We start from the raw sequence: 22,689 nt of genomic DNA on the forward strand, positions 1-22,689 counted from the left end.
AACACCGTGTTCACTTCCCGGACTCCGTCGGAAAGAGAGCATCACGGTTACACACGTGGTTGATGCATTTTAATTAAGGTCAACTTCAGGTTTTCTACAACCGGACATTAACAAATTCTCATCTGCCCATAACCGCGGGCACGGCTTTCGAAAGTTCAAATCCCTGCAGGGGTGTCCCAACTTAGCCCATGACAAGCTCTCACGGTCAACGAAGGATATACCTTCTCTCGAGACATTCCGATCAGACTCGGTATCCCAGTTCTACAAGACACTTCGACAAGTTAAAACAAATCCAGCAAGACCGCCCGAATGTGCCGGCAAATCCCGATAGGAGCTGCACATATCTCGTTCTCAGGCCACACTCAGATGAGACATCCTAGGAGTAAAACCAAACCTCAAGTTGCCCTGAGGTGGCCCCGCAGTCTGCTTGGTCGGACCAACACTCAGAGGAGCACTGGCCCGGGGGGTTAGAATAAAGATGACCCTTGAGTCTGCAGAACCCAAGGGAAGGTGGTAGGTTGTTAGTGCAAATGGTAAAACCAAGGTTGGGCATTGCTGGAGGAGTTTTATTCAAGGCGAACTGTCAAGGGGTTCCCATTATTACCCAACCGCGTAAGGAACGCAAAATCCGGGAACATAACACCGATATGACGGAAACTAGGGCGGCAAGAGTGGAACAAAACACCAGGCATAAGGCCGAGCCTTCCACCCTTTACCAAGTATATAGATGCATTAATTAAATAAGATATATTGTGATATCCCAACAAGTAAACATGTTCCAACAAGGAACAACATCTCCATGTTCCAACAAGGAACAAACTTCAATCTTCACCTGCAACTAACAATGCTATAAGAGGGGTTGAGCAAAGCGGTAACATAGCCAAACAACAGTTTGCTAGGACAAGGTGGGTTAGGGGCTTGGTTCAACAATATAGGAGGCATGATAAGCAAGTGGTAGGTATCGCAGCATAGGCATAGCAAAAGAGCGAGCAACTAGCAAGCAAAGATAGAAGTGATTTCGAGGGTATGATCATCTTGCCTGAGATCCCGCAAGGAAGAAGAACGAGTCCATGAAGAAGACAAATGGACGTAGTCGAACGGTTCCTCACAAACGTGACGTTATCGGAACTAACCCGAAGAAGCACACCGGAAAGAAGCAAACAAAGATAATAAACAACCATCACATCAACATGGCATGATGCACAACCAAGTATGATGCATGTCCGGTTTAAATATGCATGGCATGGCAAAGGGCACAAACAAAACTACAAGTTAAGTGGAGCTCAATATGCAACGAGTTGCATATTGACGGAACACCACATCAATTATTTAGTTCTCTCTCGTTTATGTACCCAACAATATTAAATGTTGTTAAACATGGCAAGAGGTGAAACATGAGTAAAATACACAGTCTAAGCAATTTAAATGGGGCCGGATATAACAAACAACAAATCCGGTAAATCCCCATATGCATTAGTAATTTATTGCAACAACAATTTAAACATTTTAGTTGTTGTTATCATGATGCGGATGACATGAACAAGTTTATGCAATTTTTATTAAAAGTTGACAAGAGCATTATAAGGCATTTGTCACCGTGGTGGAAGGAAAAGGGGTGCCACAACAACGATAACGAAAATGGTGCCACGGCAGCGTTCCGGTTCCGGTAACTCGATTGAGATACCGATGCAAAGGAGAAGTGTGCGGATGCGTGCAAAAGATGGTGGGGCGCTCCCGGATTCCGGGTGTCTCACGGGTTAGTGGCATGGAAAACGAGTGACAAAACGGACACGGTGCAGACAAAGGGTGCATCTCATCCAACATGCATTCATGCGTTCACGGGCGTCGTCTCGGGGTTATACCTTCGAGGTGAGACTTTTCGGAACGGATCAAGTTCTTAGCGGAAGTAGACGGTCTCGCCACGTTCGTAGAGGTAGTAGTTGTACTCATGTCGTAGTGGAAGTAGTCGTGCTATCGTTCATCTGTGGTCACCGGGACGGTAGTAGAAATAGAGGCACACGACATCTTGTCGAAAATCATGGCGGCGGTAGTTGCACACCCGTGGTAGTCGAACTTGATGGAACCAATGTCCTCGAGGAGTCGTGGTACTCGTCGCGTTCTGAAACCAAAGTGGTACTTGGCAATATCCGGGACGGTCTTGACATTTCGGTGCAGTGTAGTGGTACATGTCAACGGTCATCGTGGTACTTCGTTCCGGTCTTGTAGTCGTTCTAGGCATCGGTGGACCTTCGAGGGACTTGCGTATCCGAAGGGGTACTTGGCGATCAACGGACGTCGTGGTACTTGATGGTCCGGGTCTTGGTGTAACCAAAACGGTCATCGGTGATGGAACTTGGCGAAACCCAGGGACGCTCAGGTTTGTGCGGGACTTGGTCTTGCGGTTCGGAAGCTGGTACAAAGATCTGCGGTTCATGGCGCTAGTCATGGAGGTTGGGGCGGTACGATGGTGGCATGCACTTCAGCAACAGAAGAAGAAGGAGGCACGGTAGAGGCGAGGGCACATGCAGCAGCGACTAGATAGGCTTGGCGAGGGACTCGGCGATGGGGGCTGTCAGAACTGCTACTGGTGGTGCTCGACGTCCCTGGCAAAGCGGCAGCCTAGGAGGTACGGTGCTCCGGCGAGGTCGAGGAACTTGGCGACGCGGACTTGGGGGCGCCGAGGGACTTGGCGAGGAGGGTTTCGCGCGGGAACGACGGAGTCAACGAGCACCGGCGAGCGGGACTTGGCGCTGGGGTTGTCCTCTTGGCTCCCCTGCTCGACGCAGGAGCAGGCGTTGACGGAACTTGGTGCTGGAGACGGGCGTCGGCAACAGCAGGTGAGGCCGGCGACGCAGGAGGTCCGGGGCGACGCACCAGCAGGTGAGGCCGGTGACGCAGGAGGTCCGGGGCGAGGCACCAGCAGGTGAGGCCGGCGATGCAGGAGGTCCGGCTGGAGCTCGGTGCAGGTGACGCAGGCGGGCGGTTCCATGGCCGTTCCAAGAAGAAGCAGGCGCCGAGGAGGAGGAACCAAGATCAAGAGGAGGGAGGAGCAAGAGGAAGAGGGCAGTTGGCGGCGCTGGTGGAAGAAGGAGGCGGGGCATCGAGGGAGAGATGCGGGAACGAGCAGGGAGATGGGGATCGGGCGTGGGGCTTCTGGCGGCGCTAGAGGAGGAGACGAGGGAGAGTGGGGGTTGGGCTAGGGTTAGAGCAGTTTAGGTGGGCCGGCTGGATGGGCCTAAGTGGCCGGCTAGGCTGGGCCTCTCTCTTCCCTCTCCAACTCTCTCTTTCCTTCATAATTTTTATAGAATAGGGAAAAAAACTTAGAAGAAAAGAATGGAAGGGTAGGAGTGGAATACCCACACGTGACATATTTTTCTCGAGACAGAAAAATATAGAGAATTAATGAAAAAAAGGTCGGAGAGAGTTTAGAATATACAAATTCAAATAAGTTTGAATAACCCTCAAACTATTTGAATTTGGAAGCAATTTAAATGGAGACCAAAAGAGATGAGATAACAAAGGCATTGGGAATTTATGTTGCATGTGTGTTAAAGGTAATTCCAAATTATTGGAATATTTTATTATAGCTCCCTAATATTGGGAGGATATGTTATAAAGAGAATCACCACGTGAATTCCCTCAGTTTAAATGGATCGAAGATCCATACGGTTTATTTAGTTGAGATGCAAAAGACTTATGGCATGCTGGCATGATGCAAAGATGAAAGCAAAGAAACAAACAACTCACACGACGAAAAACCCGGAAACCACGGAAGGCATCTGAAGCTCCGGTCTTGGGGCGTCACATGGTCGCAAGAGCAACCAGCGGAGGCACCCTCGCGGCGGCCGGCGGCGGAATGCAGTGGTGCTACGCGGTGCGCTCCTGTTGGTGACACCATGCCTTCTCCACGCCGGACGGCTGTTGGTCGGCACCGCACATAGAAGAGTGGAGGGTTGTCGATGGAGAATGGCGAGGAGGGGTGCGCCTCCCCAACCGCCGATGTCGCAGACTTTGAGGGCGCTGTTCGTGGGGAAAACAGCATGCCCAAGATCCCCGATGCAGCGGACGAGATCGAGGTCCTTTGCGCAGCGAAGCGCAACTGGGAGGAGCGGCAGCTGCAGACCACGCATCTCCCGCACACGCCGACGCGCTAGGAGGCGGCGCGCAGCAGCCTGTAGCCTCACTGCCGCCGACACGTGGCGGGTAGTGATCCAAGCTGCAAGCAATGACGGCGACGACGGGAACTTGATCTTGTGGATCGGGACTCCCGTCGACGCGGTCGATGCGGGGCCGGAGCTGACCGGCGATGGCTGTTGCAGTTGCAGCGGCTGCTGCGGCGGAGTGCCGGGCGCGGCGGAGTGCCGGGCGCGGCGGAGGTCGCCAGGAGCGGTGGTTGCCACTGCAGCCAGGGCGGGGCGATGGTGGCGGTGGATGGCAGCTGCAGCGGCTGCTGCAGCAGCCCGGCGAGCGCGGCGGAGGCCACCTGGTGCGGCGGCTGCCATGGCAGCCAGGACGAGGCGATGGATGGCAGTTGCAGCGGCTGCTGCAACAGCCCGGCGAGCGCGGCAGGGGCCGCCTGGTGCGGCGGCAGCCACGGCAGCCACGACGGCGCGGTGGCGGTGATGGGCGGCGCAGCCGGGTGCGGCCCGTAGGACCCGGCCAAGAACAGGCGGATCTCCTGGACCGCCTGTGTTAGGTCCCGCAGCGCCCCGGACACCTCCGGGCTGAGGACGACGGGGGCGGGTGCGACGGAGGATCCCGGCGCGGGCAGGAGTGGGGCGACGGTCGTGGTGGTCGCCGGAGGCGACGAGGTGACCAGCAGCGGAAGAGACGGGTTGGGCGGCGGTGAAGACATGATCGAACCGAAGCTAGCTGATACCAAATTGTTATGGCGCTGCTAGAAGGAGGGCGCAAGAAGGCCGGTCGTGGGCCTTTTGCCCACGGCCGAGCAAGATGGAAGGCTTTCCTTCTTAATTCTTGCTTGATTAGATTGATATATCTCCTCTCTTTATATAGACAGGTTTACTTGACTCCCAAGCAAGACTTACTTGACCCATAAGAAAGCGACCCTTATCTCTAATTAACTCTAAGACTAACGGGTTATACCGCTAGCCTAGGTCATTAGGCCCATTACGTACTCTAAGAGCCTGTCTCTGGATAGCTAACCCCTTTTTATACTTTGTGCTGTTAGTTTTTTTTCGAAAAGAAGGAATACCCCTCGGCCTCTGCATCAAGTAATGCATACAGTCATTTAATTATTATTTAAAAGTTCATCATCCAGTCGCAATAAGTGCCACACATAGCTGCCCCATGGGCAAACAATGAAGAAAAAAATCATAGAAAAATGAGCTTCATGCATCACAAATCCTACTAGTAGCCCGCCAACCAAATCCATTGAACAAATCTCGAGAGACCATCTTCCATCGGTTAATGAACCAAAATTAGAACAAAGTACAAAAAAGTTAGATAAAGCAATTATTATTCTTAAGAAAAATGCATCTGTGATGCCCATGGAGGATGATGGTCCTAATGGTCTGTAATTACCCTCATTACAAGGTTATCGTGCTGACCTTGCACATGAGGAAACTCTTTTCGATGTCAGGCGGGCCTTCAAACAACCAGGCGGACTGTACGGAAGGCCTTGTTAAGAAATCGTGAAAGCCTACTAAAATAGTATGATACTAGCGAGTAGTGCGCGGCGGCACGTCACGCCACATGGATTGATAAGATATTTAGTTTTCTTTTAATATTTGATAAGTTGTCCCAAGACTTGATTCGTGGCAGAGCAGTTCATGAGAAAAAAAGATACATCTAGTTGATACATACTTAAGTGATCTACAACATGTAGTAATAGTAGGCACTGGAAGTATGAAGTTCTTGTTCTCTACTTAGACCTAAGATATTGATCATGATGTAATGGTAGTGAATTTTACATCTGATGATCTGAATCAAACCATCGCTGCTGGTCCTAAGAGACATACCATCACGAGCCAACTATTCAAGTCGATCCACTGAAGCATGTGCGGCGGCACGCCGCACCCATTGGTTCAGTATGTGTTTGTTTTGATATAGTTTCTGAAAATTCGTTGTACGTTCTGCATGTGCGTACCTTTGTAGCCAGCTCGAATTTTTACGCCTAGCAGTCTATTTTTTCCCTACGTATACTTCTTGAACACATTTAACTGCGCTACTCATATAGTTACATTCTCAGTTTCTTTTTTTGAACAGCAGACCAACTTAAAGAGAAAGAAATAACATGTAGAACATAAAAAAAGATATGCAACTGATGAATCGTTCTCTTGGCTTGTTTTCTATGAATCATCGCAGATACAACATTCATATGTGTGACATTCTACTTATATGGAGATCCCTCATCTAACGTCAACACCACCAGGTAGGAAATAGCACACCCCAATTCAAAACCTGTCTCCATAGATATGGTGGGCTCCTTCTCTATACATGTCCCAGCACCACTTCAATCCATCCCCGATTGGACATGAACATGTGTTACGTGAATAATATAAAAACTGATTTGTGGAAATGTATTGGAATACTTTACGTAGGACCATGGGCCATAAGAACAACACAAAATTTTGCACCACATTAGAAAATACTCGATTTATAAGCCTCCACTACAACAGGGACCCCCCTATAGCAACGCATCATTGCGTTGCCAAAGGTCCATATAAACGTTGGTAACGTCTACACCAACAGATTTGTATGTGTTGCCGTTGGTGACGTTGCAAGGGTCTACAACAACGTATATGCATCCGTTGGTAAACAGTATGAATAAGTGTTGTAAGGTAGCAACATATAGAGTTAGAGCCCAACAACGCTTCGCATGCGTTGGTGGTTACCCTAGAGAAAATGATTAATAAATGAGTATTGCAATGCATAGTGCATTGCATAAAAAAATGCACTTTATTTTATATATCACCGGCCAAAATTATTAGGTCAATGCCGATATTGCACTGGGGACACAGTATAATAAAAAGAAATTTCTCATGTATTAAATCAACTTGTTTGTATTACAAAGGACACGATACAAAGATTACAAGATTTGAAACTAGTACTAATCCCATTCTTGACCTTGCAACCAACGTCTCAGCCATTCTGAAACATAATAATCGAAACATTGACACAGAAAATATCAGAAACATAATGATTGAAACATTGGCACTAGAAAAAGACACAATGTGAAACTATCTAGTAGCACCCCTATTCTTGACCTTGCAATCAACATCTGAACCATGCATCATCGAATATTGCAATCTACAACAGAGAAATGAAATAGGTTAATATGCAAGAAAAGTTGAAAGGAGGAGCAACATAGAAAGGTTGATGGCAATGTGATAATTAATCTGGCTGCATCAACCCGAAATACCAAGAATTCATTACCAAATGTAACATCGTCAACTTTAGCTTTATATTCGGGGTCGCTACTTTGGATTGAAGTAATAGCAATGTTCTTGTTTGGATTTGTCCAGTGTTACATTTGTAGCTTACAATAGTCAATTTAGCTTACAGTAAACTAACTCAGCTCATTTCATTATTAAGTTTCACCATGCTAATAGAAACAGAGTGTTTTATACGGGTGGGGGAATGTAAGGCAGACATACGGTAGTTGATGAATTGTTTTACGTAATCTAGCAGCAAAGAGTCTTATCTCACAGTAGTAGTACACCTATTTTCACATGCAAGAAAAGTGTTCTCTCGCAGGAATTAGGTGAAAAAAGAGAGAAGCATGTCCAAGATAATAAAATATAGTCAAGCAATGCTATTAATACTACAAAATTTCCATTCGATCTGGTGAAGAATCATTCATGCAATGTAGAACTACTATCAGAAAATACCTCCTAGTAAATCCACCTTGGCACTAGTGGTCTTCTATGTTTTAGCGCCAACAACATCAACTTGGAACAATCGAGTCTCTGTAACCTGCTGATTTCACATATGCATTAGTAGTCTATATGTTTGGTTTTGCCGACAGAATTGTTCACATCAAAATAGCGGAACACGTGTGACGAAAAAACTTAAGCGTACTCTTTATTCTTTTAGATCAAAACTCTTACATGGCCTTGTTTTTTATGGAAAAACTCTTGCGCGACCTGGTTCCACGATATGACGTGCTACATGGCTGAAACAATCTAAACTCTTACATAGCATCTAAAACGACTCAAACTCCAGCAACCTTTTCCTGGACTAGTAAGGCATGCTAACTCCAAGACAATACTAGTACAATATGTAGGCCGCTTGCTATGCAAACTCATTGAATCATGTATAGACTACGACCCACCTGATAACATAATCACCTACGACATGCAAACCAGACATGTTGGAAAACTAACTAATCAACCTATCCAAATTAGACTCAAACTTGTCTAGTTAAACTAGAATGGACTCCTACTAAACTACTTAAAAATTATTCTAACAATTTAAAAGACCACAACATTCATGCAGACTAAGTAATGCCAGCGTATTAGTATATGCCAAATTCTATTAAATATGATTTGCTTTCTTAGTTCACTTGTTTAGGGAGAACATGGAAACTTAGAGCAGTTCCAGTATGCTCATCTCTGTCACCATGGTTGCTGGATGCATGCTCAAACTGTTGGCCCGAATAGGTAGAGGAGAAGGCCATAAGTATTACAGAGAAGAGGAGATCCTAGTAAGATCCAATGGTTTGGGATTTAGTGAATTCGACGTAGCTGACACACTCGCACAGTCGCCGCATCTGATCGCTTAGCTCTTTGTTTATGGTTGCTAATATCATCCCACCACCGTAGTGTGCCCTATATGTCAGGGAAGCAGAATGCACAAAAGGAATAATTTGCATGTTTACGTTGTTGCATTAACCAAGTACATGCTGATTGTGTTAACAGTTGAAGGAGAATATATTACAAACAAGATAAGATGTGAGAGGCACCTGGCCAAGAGTTTGTGTGCTGACCAATCATGCATCCTTCTACTATTTGGAAACATCTGTGGCTCCCCACAAAATACAAAATCAGTACAGAGATTGAAGTACATGTAATTCCAAAAAAATGCACTAAACTCGATTTAGAGGTGAGATTCCAAGAGTACGAGTCATATACATATGATGAGAATATCAAGGTATGGTGTTCTTGTAACTCACCTTCAGATTTTATAAATTATTTGGATAACATGAGTGTAAGAATTATTTCCATCTGAGATTTTGCATAAAATTCGAGATTGCAGTATGCCCATTTTTACTGAATAAGAAGCTGAAACTAATGTAACTTTTGGTCAGGGGGAAAAATATCAACCGAAAAAATAGAATACGATACAAATTCATGTTTTCCTTACATTAATATGAACAACATGAACTATCGAAAGGATCCTCACCATGCTATAAACAACTGACTTAAATAATTCCCAAGGCTTCTTCTGCATATTCATGGATTTCTCTTTATTGCAATGCACTAGTGTAGTAGATAAATCTGTTAAAAAAACAGCAGAAGCACACACTTAGTAAAAGATAATGTCAGAACCTGCGAGTGTAGATGGAACAAAGGGTTATAGAATAAACACAAATATTGGGACGAACGGATAAAAGTGGGACTTGTTTATTTAGTATACTGTATGTATTCATGTGACACCAAATAAATAACGATTCAGTCTATTGAGAAGGGTATTCTCCATTTAAAAAAATCATGCTAGTATCATGGAACCATAATTGCACTGACATGCTGTCTTCTCCGGTGACATACATGATCGCATATGATATATCGCTGATACACTATCTCACTCCAATTTGAACCAAGTTGATCTCCTTTATAAGAAAACTGCATTGATGTTATTGAACAGGTCATGCTACATGCTAGTATGTAATGATTAATTTCACTTGAAAAAAATACCTAATTATCCATCGATCCATCTATATAGTAAGAGGAAAGTCTGACCATAACACATGACAGGGTACTACTCATCCAGAAGTAGTATAGATCAACACATGGTGATTCAGATCTAATCTAATACAGTAAACACCAGAGCCAGACATGTCCATGTCAGAGTCGAGGTAGAAGAGACGGAGTACCAATGTCAATCCCGAGCCGGCTGCTGCGCGTGAGGTGATGCAGTGGTAGTTGGCTGATAAACCAGAGCTACCGGAGCCACGCCGGCGACGCCTGGCGACTAGGGTTGTTGCGTGGCGTGCGTGCAGGGGCGCGGTGGACGGGTGCGAAGTATCGGGGGAGAACATAGAGGGAGTCGGGGAGATCCGTGAGCAGTGGGTTGGGAGTCCACCGGAGCCTCCCGGAATCGGAGTTGGCGGCGGCGGCGGCGCTGTGGTGTGAGACATAGAGGAATCAGGGGAGAGATGTGGCTGGGAGAAAAAAAAAATGGTATTTTAGGCTGTGTGATATATTTGGAAGGAGGGGGCGCAGATAAGGTGGAGGTGGGTACGGTACTGTAAAAAAAGGAAAGAGGTGGGGTGCGTGGAGGTTAATCCCTTCGTGGGGAGGTGGGGTGGCTCACATCGTTGCTAGATATGCGTTGGTGTACGGGGGTGTTTGTTGTAGTGCTCTAAGCATAGGCATCCTATAAAAAAGACATTCTTCTAATTCACAGGTTTTCAAATTTGAACAAGAAGAAACCAATTGATGTATTATATAGTGCCAGAAGAGCTAGATGAAATACCATCTGACCGTCCATGAACCAACAAACTGGAAGCACCCTACTACGGGAGAAAAGTCTATGTAGGTTTTATAGCATCCAAGATCACTAAAATATTGTTTAGCGTCTATAGGCTTCATGAACACATATTTCAGTCTTGCCTATATTCCTATAATAACTCTGCGTGAAGCAAAGGTACTGAAAGGAAATGCAAATTTCTCTGGTTGATCGAATTCCACAACCAAAAGTCCCAAAATCTTCGTAATTCAGAGTTTCAGACTCGCTGACGAAGGAAGATGACAGAAGCAACCCACCTGATCCCGAGCTGCAAGTTCAGCATGAGCTCGTAGTGCTTGTGCCCCTTGACGATGGTCTCCCCCTGTTGCTTCGCCAGCGGCGGGGACACGCACTTGGCAATGCGCGGCGCCGGGGGCGGCGGAGGCAGAAGCGCCCCGCTCTCCCCGCCGCCCTCCGTCCTCACGCTCCTCCGCGCGTCGTCCACCAGGGCGGCCCCGTCCACAATGTCGCAGGTGATGTCGCCGTCCGACTCCCAGATGCAAATCTTTCGTACTTCCGGACGCCGCCGGAGCAATTGCTCATCCCGGACACGGAGCTCGCCCGCCCATTGGCTGTCCGGTTACCCGAACTGTTGAGCGGCCTCTGCAGCGGCGTGGACTCGGTGGCGCCCAGCGCCGCGGCCGTCGATGAGGCCGGCCCGCCACTCCCCTGTACTCGGTCCCGTTGCGCCAGATGTATATAGCCATCCTGCAGCCCGGAGCGCCAGTCGCCGTCATATTGGTCGCCGTTGGCGTAGCTCTTCCTGCCGTCGCCGTCATTGAGGTTCATGGACCAGGAGGCCTCACCAGCGGCGACGGTGTAGGTGTCGTCGCCGTCCATGAAGGTCCTTGAACTCGCCCTGTAGGTGGCGCCCGACGGCCAGGAGAACTTGCCCCGGCCCGTGGCCTTGCCGTGCCGCCACTCCCCCTCGTACATGCACCCGTCCGTCCACAGGAACTTCCCGGCGGCGTGTGGCGCGCCGCCGCGCCACTGCCCCGTACGTGTAGAAGTCCCCGTTGGGGGGCCGCGCTTGACGTAGTCCTGGCTGAGGCGGCCGGCATCGTCGACGTCCACGGAGGATGACTACTTGAGGAAGGAAAGTACATACATGTCCATCGTCCATGCTCATGACCTGGCTCGGTTTGGGTTTGGTCAATTGATAGAAAACCTGGCAAGTCGCAGGAGGCCGCAGCCGAGGGGCCGGAGCTGGAGCGGGGCGAAGAGATACCAATACTCACGAGGAAGAAAAGAACTCACTGCCGCCGGAGCCGGACACCGTCCACCTGACGCCATGGAACCTGCCGCGGATTACCATGGGCTACAGCCAGAATGGCGTCCTCCCGTCCAAGCCTCCGGCCGAGCTCGCTCCGCTGCGGCAACGAAGGCGCCGAGTTCGTCCACGCCAATCGAACTCCTCACGCGCGCCTTGGACCGCTTTCACCCCTTGCCGGCCGCTTCGCCGTCGCGCCGGCGGGCAACGCGAGCCTGGCGATCTCGCTCCGCTGCGGCAATGAAGGTGCCGAGTTCGTCCACGCCAATCAGGACAGGACCGCCGGCAGCGGAGTAGCCCAAAACAAAGGAACAGGAAGCAAACAGGTACTTATAGATGCACAAGACTTGCCTGCTCCCCACGCGTGTGCCCATCCATGCTCCCACTTACGTGGCTTCATTTGATTGGAACAAAATAAGGTCCGGCCCCATCCCCTTAAAATTAGGGAGGGAGATGATTAAATTAGAAAGGAAAAAGGAAAAAAGACAACCGTAGGATAGAGTGGGAGCACAGATGGGAGCATGGAAAGGGAGCAGGCAAGCCGGATCCCTTATAGGCAACCAAAGAAAGAGAAAAAACAAAAACAGAACCCACGAGAAAAGCCCAGAAGGCAAACGTGGTGAGATGCATGGCGCAGACATGCATGCCCATGCGGAGACGCGTCGAACGAAGGACACCCGGGAAATCTAGAATAGGCACGTCAATTTGACCATGCAAACTGGCCAGTCAAATAAATATTAAAGAAAAATAAAGAAACTCTCCCGTAGGATGTGTTGCACACTCGAAGGTAAACAAGGGCTGCACGCGCGTTGCTCAAAGATACATGGTAAAAAAAACTCCAAAAAAACCAGAAAAATCGAACCCTTACAGGCCCAGTCTTCTTAGTATGTCTGTGATACACCATAACACACGTCATCGCTTTCAGAAAAAGTTTGGCTAACGAGAGGCATTTTCTGGAATAGCAGAGGTCTTGGGGACATGGCTGAGCATCGTTTCTAGCAAAAATTTGTTCGGAGCAAAATTTAGACTTTATTGCCTTGTTAGAGACTGGAAAACTAATTTTGCAGCCCCTTTTTCGAGTCACCTCTATGATGGTGTTGATTTTGTCAGGTATTGTCTTTCTCACGACAAATCTCATAGGATTCATATGACCGCGTTCGGTCGTTGGCCGACCGCCATGTGGGACCGTAATGAACACCAAGGGGACACGCGGTGCGTTCGCTTCGTGTCCGCGCCGACGCATTTCAGACCTAAATTTGAGCATGAAATGGATCGACACGGACATGAAGCGGGCGCATTTTGGATTTGGGTCAGCATGTTGGGTCGGTGTTTTGTTCCGAGACGACCCAAACAGACATGGGCAGACGAAATGAGTCGTCCGGTTGGATTTGCTCTAACCCACACTGTGGGGCTTCTCTCTATGCCCTCCCTCTGAGCTCAACGCCTTTCGTCGTCTCCAATGTTTGTGTTTGTGTCACTGACGCACTGTATTTCGAAGCATCTCTCAGCGCGTCTCGTCGTCTCCGCTCTCTCCTTGTCGAGTCCTCTGCCGTCGATCTTTTTCGATGCGGCTCGGCCTAGCTGTTCTAAAAATTTGCTCTCTGCCTGTGCGGAGCAGCTACATGTGATCCGGTTTAAGACTGCGAAGATTGATTTCCCCCAAATGTCTCGCTCGTTGTGCGAGTTTTTTTGATTCAGTTGATGATGGTTCAGGTTCTACAAGTGATGAGTGTCAATTTCAGTTCATGTGCTCATCACCAAAGCTGCGCGGGGAGAAACTATGTATCTAAGGAATCTAGCCCTTGTCACAGCATTGGTGGCTCATGTTTTCGGGGGAGCTGCTGTCGATTCTGATTTTATCAGGACAACGCTAGTGCTTAGTCCTGATTAATGCTTTTTATTTCCTCGTGTTTCTTCAGTTGTTCCTGCATATAATTTTGTTGATCTGGTAAGCCTAGTCATTCTTAGTTGTAGTCAGAATTAGTTTTACCTAGTTCTAGCCTATGTTTAGTCCTATTTAGTTGTAAACAAACCAGATGAATGGTATGAACAATGTTCTGGATCTGCAATGCTTAGTTATACATAGTTATAGTTAGACTATATCATCTTAAGTTGCAGTGTGTTCTAATTACACTACTACGCTAGCACACTGCACACCGGTACTACCTCTATCCCAAAATAAGTGACTCAACTTTGTACTAGATTTAGTACAAAGTTAATACAAAGTTGAGTCACTTATTTTGGGATGGAGGGAGTATTATTCTTCAGTCTCAGTATGCAGCTCATTTGCAGTTTCAGTCTCAGCTTTGTCTTTCTCTCTTACTCAGTCTTTGTTTATTCGTTGGTGTTTTACATTTTCCACCCTATTTAATCCTTAATATTCTCAGTTCTATCTAGTTTCTATCAGTCAAATGTGTTAGTTCTATGTACTTATGGTTTAGTTTTAGTCTACACTTTTCTTAGTCAGTATTTCTGTTTTTCTTCAAGTTTCAGTCTTTAAATAGGAGCGTCCTGCTTAAGTGGTTCAAGATAGGCTCAGTCATTGTTTGTCAATATTTTTTAGTCTTTTATTACTTACTCCCTCAGTCCCATAATGTAAGACGTTTTTTTGACACAGTGTCAAAAAACGTCTTATATTATGGGACGGGGGAGTAATTCTATCTGTTTTCATTTTTCAGACTTTATAGTTCTTAGTATTTGATTAGTGTCACTGTTTATCAGTCATCAGTCTCCTGTGGTTATGGTTTAGGACTAAATATTTTAAATTTAGTTTTAGTCTTCACTCTTTTTATTCAACATTTTAGTTTTTCTTCAGATTTCAGTCTGTAAACAGGAGTGGCCTCATTTGCATCCTTCTTCAGTCTTGTTCCTCATGGGTCTTCTCTTTTAGTAGTTGATTAGTGTTTTTTGTGTACCATATGTTGCTGTCAATCATTAGTCGTTGGTTTTATTGATCTTTCTTTTCAATATTTCACTCTTCAGTCGCCATTTCTTCTTTCCATAGTGATATGGCTCGGTCCCTCTTTGGTTAGTCTTTGCCCTTCATCTAAGCGGGTTGTAAAGAGGTGTTTTAATCAGTCATTTAGTATTCTTCAGTCTTTATTTTCAGTTCTCCATTCTTATTCATTCCTTTTGTCCTTAATTTTCTTTGTCTTTCATTCCTCAAATCCTTACTTCTCATAATTAATTTTATTTCATTATTTTTTATCTTCAACTAACAGTTTTCATTCCCTGTGCTAGTTACTCTTCAGTCCCATCAGTATCATTATCTTGTTATTGTTATTTTTCTGCAAGATATCACTATTTAGTCGTCTTTTCTTATTTCTATAGTATTCATATTTTTTTCATTGTAGAGGAGTAGATAACAGTCTCTCTCTCTCTGGTTAATTGATGTACATATATCTACTCCCTCCGTTTCTAAATATAAATCTTTTTAGAGATTACATTACAAACTACATACGGATGTATATAAACATATTTTAGAGTGTAGATTCACTCATTTTGCTCCGTACATAGTCTATAGTGGTTTAGAAACGGAGGAAGTAGTAAATATCTGTAGTTCATATCTAATAAATGGAAGAGTAAGAAAATGATGTTGATTAGTTTCAGTCTTCCAGTTTTCTTACTTGTCTCTGGTACATATCTACTCCCTTCGTCTTAAAATAAGTGTCTTGAGCTTAGTATAAATTTGTACTAGAGCTAATACAAAGTTAAAATACTTATTTTAGTACGGAGGGAGTAATTAACTACTCTCTAAACAAATGTAAGACGTCTTATATTTGTTTACAGATGGAGCAATAATTTCTGTATTTCCAACTCTGCTTGGCACCAAGCTTTCACGGCTGTTGTAGGGCTCGAGTGGTAGATCAACTCTCTCTCTCTCTCTCGTACATATCTAGTAAATGGTAGAGTAAGGAAACGATGTCCATTAATTTTACTCTTCCATTTTTTCTTACTTGTCTCCAGTACACATTTTTTTATAAAAGGCGGTTTATTATTTAAAAAATGTAGCATCAAACAGATACAAAGTATTATGAGTGACGCACGACTTCTGCATAACTAAGATGCATACAATCAATTCTAAAAAGTTTGACAGAAAGAAAAAAACAAAACCGACAAAACGGCAACAGTAGAGTCCTATAGACCGACACTATGCCTATATCGAAAGTGGTGGTGGGTCAATCCGAAGGTTATGCTGCCACCCCATGTTGGGGAAAAAACCTCCATAACCACCTGCTCCAATCGCGTACACACCGCCTTGAACAACGGTTGGTACTCTGCTCGCTGTAGCGTAGACCACGTACGAAGTGAGTGCGTACACCAGAAAATAACCTGTAGAGGAGAAGCGTTCTTGTCACTAAAAACCAAATCATGTCTACATAGCCATAACAATCACATTAAGGCATACGCTCCCATCCTTATTAGCGTTTTGAAGCTATTTGGAATACCGTCCAACCAATGACAAAAAATATTGGCAACACTTGTGGGTGGATACAAATTTGACGCTATTTGGATGGCTGATCACGTAGAACATTCAAATTTGCATTGGAAAAAGACGTGTTTGATTGTCTCATCATGAGTACAAAAACATCACTTCTTACTCCCTTGCCAGTTGCCCATGTGAGGTTGTTTTTGGTTAGCACCACTCCCCAAAGATATCACATGAAGATTTTGACCTTTAGTGGAATCATCGACTTCCATAGTTTCTTATTATTATTCACCGGTACGTCAGAGTGCGTGAGTGCACGATACATGGAGTCTACTGTGAAAGACCCCAATGTAGAGGTTCCAGCGAAACACATCCTGGCCTTGTGTCGGGTTAATGGAATCCAGCCTGGACAATAGATTATACCATGACGTAAGGTGAGGCCCAATCAAATGCCACTTGAACGAAATATTCGGTGGGGATGAACTGAGCACCTGCACAATAGTATTCTTCTTCTTGCGAGCGATGATGTACAAGGTTGTATATTGTTCTTGAAGACTGGAATTGCCTAGCCATATGTCTTCCCAAAAACGAATCTCTGACCCGCGGAAGACTCAAAGCGAAAAAGATGTTTCTTTGCCGCCATTAGGCCAGCCCAAAAGTGAGAGTCTCCAGGTTTTCAATATGCCTGAGACACCGCTGTAGGATGTGGGGTTCCGGCAAACCCTTAAGGTTCGAACACTAGGGTGCGCGCGAAGTCTTTTCCTCCCACCGGTCTACGCCCTAGCTCACTAAGATCTCGCGGACGAACTCGACGCACTCGCAACATAGAAAGACACAAGATTTATACTGGTTCGGGCCACTGTTGTGGTGTAATACCCTACTCCAGTGTGGTGGTGGTGGATTGCCTCTTGGGCTGGTGATGAACAATACAAGGGGAAGAACAGCCTCCTGAGGTTGAGGTGTTCTTATGCTTGGCCAACTTGTGTGGGTGAGAGTGATCTAAGATGTCCCCTCCCGCCTATGGTGGTGGCTAGTCCTACTTATAGAGGCCCTGGTCCTCTTCCCAAATCTTGAGCGGGAAGGGAGCCAACAATGGCGGGCAAATCTGAAGGGGACAACTAGTACAAGCTATCCTGACAAAAGGTGGTCTGCGTCTGCGAAAGGCTCTGGTGGTGACGCCGTCTTGGGCTCCATGATGACCTCTGTCTTGTCGTCCTTCTGGTCTTGGTCTTGTTGCACCAAAATGGCAACCTTTGCCTGATGCCTAGGTACTCCTCGCCTGCGTTGGTTTCCTTAGCACCAAAAAGGAAACAAGGACGCTGTGCGCGCTGGCGCCCGCCTGGCGCTCGCCTGGTGTCGATCGTCATGGCTTACGTCACGAGAGCCTCGTGGGGTTCGCATCGCCTTGATGTCTCCGCTTCTCGTGAGCCTGCCTGACTAGGCCACTCCGGAGGAGGTCTTGTGTCGTCCACCTCGCGAGGTTTGGCCCCTCGGGAGGGTCTTGGATGCCTTTGCTGAGGAAGGTGGGTCGTACGGCCTGCTAGCTTAGCCATGCGGCGGGCCGCAGGCAGGCAAGTCTGGGGACCCCCGTTCCCAGAACGCCGACAGTAGCCCCCGGGCCTAAGGTGCGCTTGGGCTTGGCTTCGCAGCGAAGCCAAGAGTCAAGCATGGAGCATTGCGGGCCCCAAAAGCCTGCGGCCTCGGTTGACGTGTGGCGGCTGATTGGACATGGGCGTCTCCACTTCCTCACGCTGCCTCGGCAACTGCACGACTTGACGAGTCCCTACGACATGCAAGGAAAACTATCATTACCTGTGATCGTGGGAGGTGCCGGTTGGCCTTCTCTTGCTATAAATGGGGAGGGGCGGAGGACCCCGTTGCCCATCCCTTCCTTGCTCGCTTGCTTCTTTCTCCTTGCTTCGTTGTTAGCTTCTTCTTCCTTGTTTTGTTGCTAGCACCGATGGCGCCTATCATAAGGTTCTCCGCCGAAGAAAAGGGGAAGGCCCCCCGAGATGTCCCGGAGCAACTTCCGCTGCAGAAGAGGTCGATCCATCACCGCGAAGAAGCGACGATGCAGGTGGTGGAGAGGCCTTGGTGTGAGCGGCCTCCCCCAGGGTATTCGCTTCCACTTTATGCCCAAGCCGAGGACCCTGGAAGGCGGAGCGACGAGCAGCACCGTCGGTGCCGCGCCCGGGGTCGCTGCGGCGCGGCGATGCGCGTCGTCGCCCCAGGAATTCACGCCGCGGACTCCTCGCACGAGCTGGTGCTGTGGGCGCCTATGCCCCCAAGCTCTTGGATCTGCTTCCCGCGATTCTTCTCCGACGTGATGCCGTCGAGGGGGCCTCTCGAGCTCTGGTTGCAACACGTTGACTGCGGTGCTCCGGCGACGGGAGCGGAGATCGAAGCGGTCCCCACCGACAAGATCTTCATGACTCGTGGCTAGGGCGAGATCGCGTGGGTCTGCCATGCGAGGGGCACCCTCGCGATCCATCTCGAATACGACGGCGTCTCCACCCTCTTCTTCAAGGTCTTCGATGCCGAGGGCCGCCGCCTGGAGTGCTGCTCCGGAGAGGAACGCGAGGCTGATGCGCTCTCCGCTTGCGACCACTCCAGCAGCAGCAGCCCTTGGGAGTCCTGCAGCTCTCATGAGCTCTACGAGACTCCGGAGACGAGCGGCGACAGCTATGTGCCCCCAAGCTCTCGCCGCACTCGGAGCAGTGCTGTCGCGTCCCGCTGTCGTCGCCGCTGATCTGGATGGGGCTGGCGCCGGCCTCCCGTGGCCCACTGTTGATGATGGCGTCTGCCACGGGAGGGTGTAGATAGGATCCTCCTTAGTTTCAGCTTTTGTTTCCTGCAAAGAATCATGAAGCGCCCCGTGGGGGCATGTAAGGGTTCGTAATGTCTTTTGTGCTTATCTTCCCTGTTATGAAGATTTGATGTATGTGCGTCCCGTTAAGGCTCGGTTCCCCTTCTCTTTCCTCGCGATAGCTTGTTGCTCTACGCCGACGGGTCCTGGTCCCCAGGCAGGCTACAGCCGTCGCTGTTATGCCAGGTCGCGTGCCGTGGTCAAGGCCAGGAGGTGTGCGGCCCAAGGTCCAGTAAGAGCCCCTGAGGCGCGATGCTCAGGAGGTCCCCCTTAGCGCTCACGCGGCCATGGTAAGGGAAGAAAGGGAGTTGATGTGGCCACAACGGGATTGCGGCAAGGCGTGAGTATCCATAAGGCCCGGACATTTAGCCGATCCGAGGGCGAGACTTATCTTGTGAACTTCGTGGCGATTCCTGACGTTGTGCTGGGGCTGCGCGCCAACTTGTGCGGCATAGCCAGGCCGGCCCATACAAGTTTCCCTCCTCACATGCTCTCCTTTGTGCTCTGCGTCCTCAGGTCCCGGCCCTCGAGCGAGCTCAGCCGCCGCTGGTATGCCAGGTCGCGATGCCATGGTCAAGTCCAGGGGGTGAGGGCTGGAGAGCCAGTAAGAGCTCCTGAGTCGCGATGCTCAGGAGCCCCCCTTTAACGCGCAAGCGAATTGCATGAGAGAAAAGGAGACTCGCGGTGCCACCTGCCATCCTCCCCGCGGGGTCCCTATGGACAGGCACAAGAAGAACATGGTTTGCCGTTACAGCCGTCAGCCTGCCGCTGGTTGGTCCGGATGAAGTGAAGGCACTGAGGGCCTAGTGAGGTGACGTGCGCGGGGCGTGCCGTGAGCCAGAGCTCGACCGCTCAGATTTGTCGACGTGGCAGGGACGGACCCATGCACCAGCGCCGTGCCTGTGAGGAGGCCCCGTGGGAGGCGATGATCGAGAAGGTGATAACCGTAGGTAGGTTAAGCAGGGAAGGCAAATCAGCTTGGGTAAATGCAGGAAGATACACGCCACTGGGTCTGGCCCGAGCAGCTTGGGGATGATGCAACCCGAGGGGCGCCCCCAGCAAGGTAAGCTAAAGACATAAGCAAATGTGATACATGTCGTAGGGACGGACCCACACGGCCTGGGAATAATGCAGCCCAAGGGGCGCTCCCAGCTTAAACGAGCTTGGAAGATGTCACCTGGTTCTATAGACGAAGCAGAGTTGGTGCAGCTGAAGACGTGCGTCGAAGAAAGGACTCCTCATGAGCCACCGGAGACCTGAGCCTCGGGAGACTATGGGGGCTCGGGAGGCTTCCTGAAGACCGTCTCCACTCCCTCTAGGACGACGCGGTACCTGGCCTCTTGAGCCGCCAGGTCACACCGCATGGAGCGCTAATAGGCCGACGCCATGCTCGGCAAGCCGAGGGGCATGCGAACGTAGTTGTGTGGCGGGCCCTCGCAATGGCCCACACGCAAAGGCCAGAAGCGCTCCTGAGACACAGCCCTGTTGAGCCCTGGGACGTCGACACAGACACGCAGCTCAGCACCCTCGCCTGGGTGGTGAGTCGCGCCTTGTGAGCGGCTGTCGCCGCGCAAATTTGAAGGAGGATAGCTAGTACAAGCTATCCTGACAAAAGGTGGTCTGCGCCTGCGAAAGGCTCTGGTGGTGACGCCATCTTGGGCTCCATGATGACCTCCGTCTTGCCGTCCTTCTGGTCTTGGTCTTATTGCACCCAAATGGCAACATTTTCCTGATGCCTCGGTACTCCTCGCCTGCGCTGGTTTCCTTAGCACCAAAGAGGAAACAAGGACGATGCGGGCGCTGGCGCCCTCCTAGCGCCCGCATGGTGTCTATCATCATGGCTCACGTCACGAGAGCCTCGTGAGGTTTGCCTCGCCTTGATATCTCCGCTCCTCGTGAGCCTGCCTGACTAGGCCGCTCTGGAGGAGGTCTTGTGTCGTCGTCCTCGCGAGGCTTGGCCCCTCGCGTGGGTCTTGGATACCTTGTTGATGAAGATGGGCCAAGTACGACAGTAGCCCCCGGGCCCAAGGTGCGCTCGGGCTTGGCTTCGTGGCGAAGCCAAGGGCCAAGTACGAAGCACCACGAGCCCCAAAAGCCTGTGGCCTCGGTCGACGCGTGGCAGTTAATTGGACGTGGGCGTCTCCACTTCCCTACGCTGCCTCGGCAACTACACGACTTGATGAGTCCCTGCAACATGCAAGGAAAGCCATCATTACCTGCGATCATGGGAGGTGCCGGTCGGCCTTCTCTTGCTATAAATGGGGAGGGGGGAGGAGCCCTCGTTGCCCATCTCTTCCTACCTTGCCCCCGTCTTCTTCCTCGCTCCATTGCTCGTTGTGCCACCAATGGCGCCACGGAGGAAGTTCTCCGTCGCTGAGAAGGGGAAGGCCCCTCGCGAGGGGCCCGGCTCACTGGCGCCCAAGCGCGGACGTGGTCGTTCGTGCAAGCACGCCACGTCCCGTGGCGTGGCCCACTATCGGAGCGGCGCCACGGCACGCGGAGGGGCTCGGCCCAGCCTTGGCGATCCAGTTGACGAGGGGAGGCGTGCTTTGGTGGCGCGACACCCCTGTCCGCATTTCCACACGGTGGAGGCATCGCCAGAGTTTGTCGTCTGGTTGGAGAATCCGGCTAGCAACTGGCTCCAACTTCCGCGCTTCTTTGCCAACGAGCTGCCGGCCTCTGGTCCAGGCGGACTCTGGCTGTAGGCGGATGGTTGCTGTAGCAAGGCCTCTTGGGTTGTGGTCGCGACTTCCACCGCGGGCAACATAGCCCTAGCCCGCGGTTGGCAGACGTTCGCCCGCGCGTGCGGCTTGGGCCGGCGGTGCGCCCTCCACTTCAAGTACGACGGCGAATCAACCCTCCATGTGAGGGTGTTTGGGGAAGATGGTCGCCGCGCCGGGTGCTGCCCCGAGGCAAATGATGGTGAGGAGGTGCTTGGTCTCGGGGACGGTCGCGACGAGGATGAGGGCGAGCCTGCCCTTGGGGGCGGATGTGTCTTGTCCAGCTACGGTGGCTCTTCCTCCGGTGAGAGCTCCAGCAGCCATGGCCACGACCAGCCGCCACGTCGCCGCGCCCGCTTTGAAGGCGACAGTGGGTCATCTCGTCGCCGCACCTCCGTGAAGCATGAAGAAGGATCTGGCTAGGCTCGGGGTGCCGCTAGGGGTCTGCCTCGGCAGATTGCTGCAACGCAGCTTTTGTTTTACTCTTTTTCCTGCATCAAGAATGTAACCAGTTTGGGCCTAGGGGGCGTGTACCGAACTATGGTTCCTCGGTTATGGCACCGTGCATGTTGTGTCATTATTTCGTGCAAAGATGACTTAACCTGGTATATCCGGGACGCCCTCTTCCTCATGAGGCGCTCATTTCCTCGCGTCCATCTTGCCTTGGCGGCCTGCATTTGCTTGGGAATTGCAAAAGCTTGTTAGGAAGTGT

At 49.6% G+C, this 22,689-nt stretch overlaps 1 long non-coding RNA gene and 1 pseudogene across 10 annotated transcripts; both read right to left on the reverse strand.

Moving 5' to 3' along the window:
• Positions 1–6,988: 6,988 nt before the first annotated feature.
• On the reverse strand, positions 6,989–10,427 carry LOC123189018 (uncharacterized). 10 transcript variants are annotated; one of them, XR_006495535.1, is made up of 5 exons: positions 10,058–10,427; positions 9,732–9,806; positions 8,927–9,461; positions 7,854–7,938; positions 6,989–7,272 (listed from the first exon to the last, which is right to left on the reverse strand). It is a non-coding gene; the product is annotated as an uncharacterized lncRNA (long non-coding RNA). The 10 variants fall into 10 exon arrangements; XR_006495534.1 differs by having other exon boundaries at positions 9,708–9,806; XR_006495526.1 differs by lacking the exon at positions 9,732–9,806 and having other exon boundaries at positions 8,927–8,982; positions 9,367–9,461; positions 10,058–10,412.
• A 482-nt stretch (positions 10,428–10,909) lies between these two features.
• LOC123191711 (phosphatidylinositol 4-phosphate 5-kinase 1-like) lies at positions 10,910–12,007 on the reverse strand (annotated as a pseudogene).
• Between the last annotated feature and the right edge of the window lie 10,682 nt (positions 12,008–22,689).

This window comes from Triticum aestivum, chromosome 2A (genome assembly GCF_018294505.1).
Source record: "Triticum aestivum cultivar Chinese Spring chromosome 2A, IWGSC CS RefSeq v2.1, whole genome shotgun sequence".
In the NCBI taxonomy this organism is placed as follows: Eukaryota; Viridiplantae; Streptophyta; class Magnoliopsida; order Poales; family Poaceae; genus Triticum; species Triticum aestivum.